The 10,437-nt window shown below is 51.0% G+C and overlaps 1 long non-coding RNA gene across 1 annotated transcript; it reads right to left on the reverse strand.

Moving 5' to 3' along the window:
- Positions 1 to 665: 665 nt before the first annotated feature.
- On the reverse strand, positions 666 to 9,199 carry LOC135976166 (uncharacterized). The gene is made up of 2 exons (XR_010593369.1): positions 8,577 to 9,199; positions 666 to 3,042 (listed from the first exon to the last, which is right to left on the reverse strand). It is a non-coding gene; the product is annotated as an uncharacterized LOC135976166 (long non-coding RNA).
- Between the last annotated feature and the right edge of the window lie 1,238 nt (positions 9,200 to 10,437).

Here is a 10,437-nt window from a genome sequence, read left to right on the forward strand (position 1 = left end):
TTGGGACGCAGAGTGAGCTGGGGGCTGGGCTATCGAGTGTTTGGGGATCATGCGATAAGAGGAGAGGGAGAGCACGTGGGGGCGGGGGGGACAGGTGCTGCCGCTGATCATTCATTCCCTCTCTACCTTCTCCCTGCCCCCTCTGCATTCAGAAAGCACCAAGGAGAGGGGCTAATTTCCCCAGGGCCTTTTATGGGAGGCCCGGAGATCCCAACTCTGCCTCCACAGCATCATCCTCGGAGGTTCCCTCTGTGGTAGGAAATGTGGTCGAGATGAGCCAGCACACCCTCCACCAGATTTCCGAGTGTAAACTGACCCTGAGCATCTCATGTGTTCTTATCCCCCCGTTAGCAGAGTGACTGCTAGTCCCTGAATTCCCCCTTTGGGGCTGGATTGTCTCAGTCCCAGAGATTGTCACGTTGCTCCAGGCCATGGGGAAAAGCATTTATTGTTTGTACACTTTCTACCTTATGGACCAGAATTAACTAGACGTTAATATAGTGGGACAGTAAAATGTGGTGCTTTCCCTCCAGTGCTATTGGAGGGTGATGGAGTGAGTCCGAGGGATTCCCTCCTTCCCCCTTCACCATCACCCTTGTTAGCCAAATGGGCTCGTTTCCCCCTGGAGCTGCCCAATTACCCCAAGGAGGCACGGGAGTCTAGAAGACGGCTTCAAGTTCTTTATTGATCAGTCAGCTGAGCGGGTGTCCCCCTCGACTCATGCCAGAGGGAGGAACACACCCTACAAGCGTAGAGCAAGCCTTTTTATATCCAGTAACAAATGACTTAACGTGCATACATTCTGCTGACCTATGGAATTTTTAAATTCCTTTTTAGGGGTAAATAGAATACATCTGTTGGGGCCGTAAATAGGATACATTTGTTGAGCCCCTTTGATTGATTGTCTTGCTATATGTTCATATATGGGAAAGGGAGTTTATGGCCATGGGGAACAGCTGAAATAATAGGCGAGTATTTGGCCTTTGTTCTAACAAGGTTCTCCCCCCTTAAAAGCATTTTGAGAGCCCTATGGCCCCCAATCCTCAACTTTAACCGGTTGATATAGTGCCATCATGCGTTGGCGTACAATTTGATTAGCCATTCGTCGGACTAATGCAACTACACAGGGAGCAAAGCAAGCTAGGGATAATAGGGTTGTAATAAAGAGTATAAAGAGAAGAAGGCCTTCTCGGAGCCATCCCATTTGCGGTAACCAGGACGGGAACCAGTCCGTATTCCACCCACCCCATGCTTGGACCGGGACGTGGGCCAGCTTTCTCATTTCTTTTGTTAGCTGTTTTACCGCCTTTCCATTATCATCTATTTGTAAACAGCAATTAGATTCGTTTAATTTTGCACAGATTCCCCCTTCCTCTGCCAGCAAATAATCAAGAACTAGATGGTGCTGGTAGAGCACATTCCTCATCTGAGTGGACTGATCGGCCAAAAGATCAAGAGCTGCAGCTGTCTGATTAGTTATTATTTCTAAAATGGCTTGCAGCCTAATTATCCGATTTAAGTTATAAATGGGCTCCCTTGCCCCTGAGATCCACTCATTAGGATTCCATGTGGCTGGACCATAATGTTGTATAATTCTTTCAGGGGGCCACTCTTGAGCTCCCCACGTTTGGGAGCTTCCAGCGGTTAATGCGGAATCAACGGACCGCTTCTCCCTAATCAAGTCGTCATATACCTTAATTCCTAACTTATTTCCCTGAATTTGGGGTAGTAGAAAGAACAAGGGCCTAATGTACCCGACATAACATATTCCTGTCCAATTTGGAGGCAATCTCCGATATGCGTGTTGCCCACATATCCAGTAATGGCCTTTTAGGGCCCATTGTCCTTTTGCAAAGGGGCCATCCCAGGTCTCGGGGTAATCCTCGGGGCCCGGTTCTTCATAATACAAAGGGTTACCCATTTCCAAGGGCCCCCCTAGTACAATAGATGTACCTTCAGGATTGCAGTATTCACATTTCCATGCCCCAGCCCCTTCCCTCCAAGCACAATTACAACCAAATTTAGGGCTATTGGTAGTAGACCAAAAATGGTTAAAATGGGTTACTCGAGTTCCATTAGAGTGTTGCCATGCCCACTGATACCAGCGTACCACGTGGTCCTTACTGGCGGTATTATCTCGCTGGCAACTTAGAAAGAGGGCATCAAAGTACCCATCTTGTCCAACTGCCTTACAGCCTTCGCCGATATGATGTTGGAAGGAACATTTTACCCAGCTATCATTAGTGAGTTTCACGTGGGTTTGGTTCCATCGTCCTTGATATTTAGAACAGTCATACGTATGGCAGCTAGGGTGATCATAGCAGTCAAATCCTAGAGATAGAGTCCAATCACATCGGCTTTTGCCCACATACACCCCTTCTGGTTTTGTTCGGTTAAGACAAAGGATCCCTACTTCAGAGGAATAGAGTCGCCAAGGGCTACTATCCTCAGTCCAAACTTCTGATCCTTTGTGGACTATACTTAAATTACTAATCCACCATTTAGCTTGCACGGGTTGGGCTACCCAAGGCCACTCATCTAATTCCCCTGGGCCTCCACATACCCAACAGTTACTGAGATTAAAGGATCCTGCTATTGTTTCCCCTAGCTGCAAAAACCTATTTTCCCAACCATAATAGTGGTGGAAGCATATAAACAAAGATATTAGCAGCAATTTCATTATCTTTTTCTAAACAGTCCCTTTAATCCGTCCAAGTACTGATACTCCCAGGTGGAGTCTTCACCTGTGCCACCCCGGGCGTCCGGAGCCGGGGCAGGCAGAGGGCCGGTGTCCTCTTCCGCTAGTTCAGTCTCCGGGCTAGGGCTCAGAAACCGCTTTACCCGTGTATGGTGTGTCCATTTGTCGCTCCCGAGAACTTTGACTGCAGTTTGGCTGATGAGCGAGACAGTGTGCGGGCCGTCCCACCGTGGTGTAAGGGGGTCACGCCTCCATTTCTTGACAAGGACCTGATCACCGATCTGGAACGGATGCACGGGCTGGTCCAGGGGAAGAGCTTGGAAAGGCACCGCGTACCGATGCAGCTGTAACAAAACAGATTGCAACCCGGAGACCTGCTTCCATAAGGAGTCCTTTCCCATTTCCCAGTTTACATCTTCCCGGAACCCTGGGATCAGGATTCGGGGAGGGAACCCAAAGACCAGTTCAAATGGTGAGAGCTTAAGACCCTTACGGGGGGCCCTTCGAATGCGGGTAAGGGCAAGTGGTAACGCATCAAGCCATTTTAGACTAGACTCTGTGCATAGTTTAGTGAGGGTATCCTTGAGAGTCCTATTCATTCTTTCCACCTGGCCTGAGCTCTGTGGCCTCCAGGGGGTATGCAACCTCCATTGTATACCGAGTGCCTGGGACACCTGTTGGACCACTTGTGAGGTAAAGTGGCTTCCCTGATCAGATTCAATCGTTTCGGGGAGATGGAATCGGGGAAGTATTTCATGCAACAGGGCCTTAGTAACCGCCCGGGCCTGGCAATGCCGGGTGGGGTAACACTCTACCCATCCCGTAAGCTGATCCACAAATACGAGCAGGTATTTATAGCCCCTGCAAGGGGGCATTTCTGCGAAGTCAACCTGCCATCTCTGAAAAGGGTACGTGGCCCAGGGCCGGCCTCCCATTGGGGCGGGAGGGCCACACCCCTTTTGGTTAGTTCGTTGGCAGACGGGGCAATTACTAACTATTCTCTGGGCTTCCATGTGCATACCCAGCCCCTTAAGGGATCGGGTGGCCAAATCAACCATTGCTCCTGACCCCATATGCCCTTCTTTATGCATGTGCTGGAGAATTTCCTGAAGTATCGACCGGGGGACAAAAATCTCCCCCCCCGGTAATTTCCACCATCCCGGGGGAACCTGCCGGGCCCCCGCAGCCTGTGCGTGGCGTGCCTCCTCGGCTGTATATTGGGGAGGGGGGGTTTTAGCTTCTGTATCTTGGACCAAGAGGACCCATGAGGCCCCTTCCCGTGCAGCCTCCTTTGCGGCCTGATCGGCCAATTGATTATATCTACGTTGTTCGGCCTCCGGGGCCCTTCCATGGGCACGCACATGTATCACGGCAACCCGGAGGGGAAGCATCAAAGCCTCAAGGAGTGTCTTGATGAGACTCCCATGTGCAATTCTTTGGCCTGACGCTGTGATAAATCCCCTTTCTCTCCACAGGGCCCCGTGAGCATGTACCACCATATAGGCATAGCGGCTATCAGTATACAGGTTAATAGTTTTTCCAGCTCCCAACCGGAGAGCCTCGATAAGGGCCACTAACTCCGCCGCTTGAGCGGACAAATTAGGGCTGAGTTTAAATTTGTATATTCCTTTGTCCTTAATTACTACTGCGGCTCCGGTAAACCGCTTGCCATCTATCACATAGCTGGACCCGTCAACGTACCCCTCAATTTCAGGGTTGGACCACGGCAAGTCTGAGAGATCAGGGCGGGGTTTGGTTTCCTGTTGCAAAACTTCAATACAGTCATGAGTGGGGCTAGTCTCATGGGAAACCTCAGGATCGGGCAGCAGGGTAGCTGGGTTTATGGAGCTAACTGTCCTAAAGGTTAAGTTAGGGGCTAGCAAGAGCCCTACTTCATATCTGGTATGTCGACTGGGATTTAAATGCTTTTCCCCAGCACCTGTCCCCAGTATTTGAGGCACCCCGTGGGGAACCACAACCTCAGTGTCTCCTCCCAGGGTCAATTTCTCAGCCTCCTGTACGAGGAGAGCGGTCGCTGCAACGGCCCGTAAACAGGCAGGCCACCCCTTGGCGACAGGGTCCAACACCTTTGAGTAGTATCCAATGGGTCGCCAGGTTGGTCCCGACCTTTGGCATAGAACTCCAGCAGCCACCCCTCCCCTCTCATGAACGTATAAAGTGAACGGCCTCCGAGGGTCGGGGAGGGCTAGAGCGGGAGGCTGAACCAAGGCTTCTTTTAGCTCTCGAAATGCTTTTTCCATCTCTTTGGTCCACGTCCAATGGAGCAGACCCTCTTTAGTTAAGGATTCATATAATGGTTTGGCTCTTCCCCCGTAGTCAGGGATCCAGAGTCGACAAAACCCAGTCAACCCCAGAAAAGCCCTTAACTCTCGGGGGTTTTGAGGTCGAGGGTTATTGAGTATCACCTGGATTCTTTCTTTACCTAGACTACGACTTCCCTGACACAAATGATACCCAAGAAAAGTGACCTGTCGCCTAACCAATTGTGCTTTTTCCTTTGAAACCTTATACCCCTGCGCCCCAAGGTAATTAAGGAGCTTTACAGTCTGCTCTTTACAAGCTGCCTCTGTTTCAGTACTTAAAAGCAAATCATCACAATACTGGACTATGTTACATGAGGGGTGTCTAGCCAGGAATGGGGCAAGGTCCCTTCTTAACTGGCTGCCAAAAATCTCGGGTGCACAGGTAAGTCCCTGTGGGACCATGGTCCAGAGATATTGAGCCTTATAGTGAGTATCTGGGTCCTCCCACTCGAAGGCAAACAGTTTCTGAGATTCCAAATCAAGGGGGATGGAAAAGAAGGCATCTTTTAAGTCTACTACAGAGAACCAACTGTGCTCTTTGGGAACTTGGCCCAAAATAGTATGGGGGTTCGGGACGACTGGATAGGGAGCCTCTATTAGCTTGTTAACCTGTCTCAGGTCCTGGACCAACCGATACTGCCCATTAGGCTTAGGCACTCCCATTATTGGAGTGTTGTATGGGGACGTGCCTTCCCTGATCCACCCACACTGCAGAAACTTTTGAATCAGAGGTTTTAACCCGATTCTAGTAGTCAGCTTAAGAGGGTATTGTCGGATTCGGACCGGGCTGCTTCCTTCCTTAAGGGAAATATGCACTGGTGAAGCATTCCGGGCTCGAGCGACGCCTCCCTCCTCTGCCCAAACTTCAAGGTTAACCCCTGACAGCTGGCTTTCTTCATTCCTCCCCCTGCATTCCGGGAAGTGATTTCTAGCACTTATCAGGGCCATCTGGTAATTGGAGGACTGCTGCTTAGGGAGTCTAACTTCCATAGTCCCTTTATCGAACGAGATTTCTGCCTGCAGTTTAGTAAGAATATCTCGTCCGAGCAGCGCGATGGGGCAAGAGGGGCTGCAAACAAATTGGTGGGAAATTTGGCAGTCCCCTATCTTTACTAGGAGAGGCAAAGTTTTTTCCAAAGCTGTAGTTTGTCCCTCTATCCCCTGTACCATGGCACATTCCCGAGCTCTACCTCGGGGAGCCTTACTAAGGGGGAGCAGACTGAGAGTGGCCCCAGTGTCAATAAGGGCTTCAATTGGGCGGCCCTCCACATTAATTTTTACCGTGGGATCCAGACTGGCAGCTTGCGCCGCCAGGAGGGGCCGCTGGGTCCCTCGGCTTCCCTATGGGGAAGATCTCTCCCCTGAACGTCCCGTGTTGTTGTAAAGGATGGGGAGGGACGGGGTTTTGTTTTTACGTTCCCTTCCCATGGCCTGTCGCCGGGGGCATTCGTTCTTCCAGTGCCCCTCTTCCCTACAGATAGCACACTGGTTTCGACCCAGGCGGGGGCCCCGTCCCCTCCCAGGTGGCCCTGGCTTCTCCTTAACCTTGTCCCCCCTTTCTGCATATCCTTCTTTCAGGGCCATGGCCAAAACGCGGGCCCCTTTCTTTCGCTCCTCATCATCCCTCCGATCATAAACCTTCATGGCTATTTCTAAAAGTTCCTCTATATTCTTGCCCGAAGCCCCTTCCAATTTTTGCAACTTCTTCCTAATGTCCTCGTAGGACTGCCCAATAAAGAGGGGGATTAGCACCCGCTTCCCATTGATATCCTCAGGATCGAGGTCTGTGTATCTTTTACAGATATTACAGAGCCGCTCATAAAAAGCAGCTGGATTTTCATTCTTTTCCTGTCTTATGCTATACAATTTGGCCCAATTTGGGGTTTTCCTAATGCAGCGTTTCATTCCCTGCACTATAGCCGTGGCGTATTGGCTATGGCGGGCCCGACCTTCCGCATTATGTGACCAGTCGGGAGGGCTTTCAGGCAGTCGTGCAGCCACCGCGGCCGAGCTTTCCTCCGTCTCAGCTACCCACTCGCGGGCCCTTGAGAGGACTAAGCGCCTCTCTTCCGCGGTTAATAGAGTGTTAAGAGCGACCCTCATGTCACCCCAAGTAGGGTTGTGGGCCGTAATTAAGGTCTCAAACACTGCTGTCAGCGGGGCGGGATCTTCCGAGAACGTGGGATTCTGCTGTTTCCAATTATATAGATCACTAGTGGTAAAGGGAACATATATCATAGTGAGGTCGCCACCGGGGGCTACAGCCTCCCGCAGTGGACACAAATATTTCTGCTGCAAGGGCATTTCGTGTACCTCACCACCCTTGCCCGGGGAGCCAATAAGGGTAAATCTAGTATCCCCAGGGTGATAATCAGTCGACATCCTCCACTGTGTCTCGGAGTTTTGATTTGTTACGGGGCCCGTCTTGCTCCTGGTGCGGTCGGATATTGAGGAGCTCAGAGAGGTTAAAGGGGACTCCTGTTTGGAAAGGTCCTCGTGGTTCGGCTCACCCCTTTCAGCTGAAGCATTATCCTCAGAGATGTGGGGGGGGATTTCAATTGAGGATGCCAGAACGGGGAGACCAGGATACAAAGGGGGAGGGGGCATAGGATCAGGGGCAGAAGGAATCACAGTCGGAGGACAGGATTTCTTAACAGGGGGACAGGATTTTCTAACAGGGGCACGGGCCATTAAGGTTTTAATAGTTTGTATTTTACATTTCTGTAACCATGGGGGAGGATTGGCTACGAGATCCTGCCATATATCTATATAGGGATATTGGTCCCAATGCCCATCCCGGGTTACAATGTTATGTACTGCTTGTACAATTTCTGGCTTGAGTGTCCCCCCCCCGGGCCATTCCACCCCGAAGGTTGTCCACTCGAGAGTACAGAACCTTACAAGATTGTCTTTACATAATACAGTTCCATAATCAGCCTGGCGTCTAAACGCCTTCCAGTTATCCAGTATACACCCCAGGGGCGTACTGGAGAAGGTACTTTGTCCGGACCCCATTATGTTCTACCCAGGGGTTTATTTAAGACAGAGGTATCAAGGAGTTTTTAGGGATCTAGTTTTAACTCAGATATCCGCTGGGCCACGAGGTTCGGCTGACCCCCCTTGCAATCAAGATATCCTGGTCACCGGGTTTCCCCTCGCAGGAGTCTTGGGGCGGCTGAAGTCAGCTTAAGCCTCAGACCTATCAGCGGCACTTACTCACTTTACACAGATCCCTTTATCAGTTACAATCTTGGCTTCCAACACACCATCAAGAGGAGAAACAAGATTACCCCTCCCACAAACAAGAGCAATCCCTGAGGCTGCTCCAAGTCCCAATAATTGTTAAGAACGGCCCATGGACTAGTGGAGTTAGTGACGTTACTCATTGGCCGTTGGCTGCTTTCCCTTTACCCACAAACACGACGACAATACACTTACAATACTACGACAATATTAATATACCTTCCCTTATACGGGCTGCCTAGGGGATTTCCACCGTCCAACCCACACCTCGGGGGCGTTATTCCTCAAACCCAGGAGGTAAACGCACTTACCGCCCGAAGTGGCCGCGTCCGGCAGTCAGACTTCCCCTTCTTCTGAAGCCGTCTTGCTTCCGTGTCCTTCAGAGTTCTCTTTAGAGAGGACACAGCCGCCCCGGCCGATTGTGACGATCCGAGGCCCGAGCAAAGCAACAGCTCGAGGTGGCCACTCCTCGGAATCGCCCTCGGCCGTCGGTCAGTGCCCTCTACAGGGAGAGAAGTCCCTTCGTGGTCGCCATTTGTTAGCCAAATGGGCTCGTTTCCCCCTGGAGCTGCCCAATTACCCCAAGGAGGCACGGGAGTCTAGAAGACGGCTTCAAGTTCTTTATTGATCAGTCAGCTGAGCGGGTGTCCCCCTCGACTCATGCCAGAGGGAGGAACACACCCTACAAGCGTAGAGCAAGCCTTTTTATATCCAGTAACAAATGACTTAACGTGCATACATTCTGCTGACCTATGGAATTTTTAAATTCCTTTTTAGGGGTAAATAGAATACATCTGTTGGGGCCGTAAATAGGATACATTTGTTGAGCCCCTTTGATTGATTGTCTTGCTATATGTTCATATATGGGAAAGGGAGTTTATGGCCATGGGGAACAGCTGAAATAATAGGCGAGTATTTGGCCTTTGTTCTAACACCCTCCATCCCTGACACAGCAACCTCTGTCCAGCAATGGAGAGTTTTATCCTCTCCTCATCCTGCCCCTCCACCTCCCAAAGGGTCACGTGCCACAGGGGTTTTTCTCTCTTTGGGATGGCCGCTTAGTCGCACACTCCCATATTAGTCTAGTTTGACAGGAAGTAGCTCAGATTTGTTGAGGACTTCGTGAGACCAATGATCATTTGCCGGAAGAGTCTTTTCTTTAACTTTTTTTTAAATTTTTGTCTAACCCTTTGTCATGAGATTTGTGGTGTTTGAACAATGACTCTGATCGATCTCTCAGCACAGACACCGAGGGTGCGAGCTAGAGTCACGCTCCGAGAGGCAGAGACTGAGACAGGGAATGAAGTTACTGCCTGATACAGTCAGGAGTGGGGAAGTGGGGGACAGAGCTGGGAAACTGCTGGGTTTGCTCTGCAGAGCCAGAACGATCCGAGGCTCAGAGCTGTGAACTCGCTGCGTCAGAGCCGGAGAGACTAGAAGCCGACCCTGAACTCTAAAGGGCCATGAATGACACCCCAAGAAGAATGACGCAGGGAGGGGGCAGCGTCTCCCGACTGCTGAGATGACGAGGATGGGCACAGGCAGGAGGGTGCTGGGATGTCAGCAGTCGGAGCCAGCCTTGAAGCCAGGCCCTCCCATGTCACTGAGGCCAGACGAAAAGGAGGAGCCTTAAAGCCCTGCTGGTCGCCCCCTGCTCATCTACCACCATGTCCTCCTGTGTCGGGACAAGAGAGACTCCCTCTGCCCACTCACCCCACATTCACCCCTCTCAGCTGAGCTCCTTGGATTCCCTGCCGTCAGCGTGTGGCTTTTGTGCCTGGGTCTCAGCGTCGCTCATGGCTTCTCTGCACTTTTCTACCCATTTATAAATGCAGCTGTCGCTGGTGCCTGCAGGAGTGGGGGCAGCAGTGGGCTGGGCTGGGGGTGGGGGTGGGGAAAAGAGTCTGTCTTTGTTTGTCCTTTGAAATAATAAAGTAGAATTGAGTTTCTCCCACTCCCAGTGTCCTTTGATTTGCATTAACTGGCTACCAGCTCCTGAGTTTCACAACACAAACATGGTCTGCAGTGGATGGAAATGCACAGTGAGGTCATAGAATCATAGAATATCAGGGTTGGAAGGGACCTCAGGAGGTATCTAGTCCAACCCCCTGCTCAAAGCAGGACCAACACCAACTAAATCATCCCAGCCAGGGCTTTGTCAAGCCTGACCTT

The sequence above is a fragment of the Chrysemys picta genome, chromosome 17 (genome assembly GCF_011386835.1).
Source record: "Chrysemys picta bellii isolate R12L10 chromosome 17, ASM1138683v2, whole genome shotgun sequence".
NCBI classification, from domain to species: domain Eukaryota; kingdom Metazoa; phylum Chordata; order Testudines; family Emydidae; genus Chrysemys; species Chrysemys picta.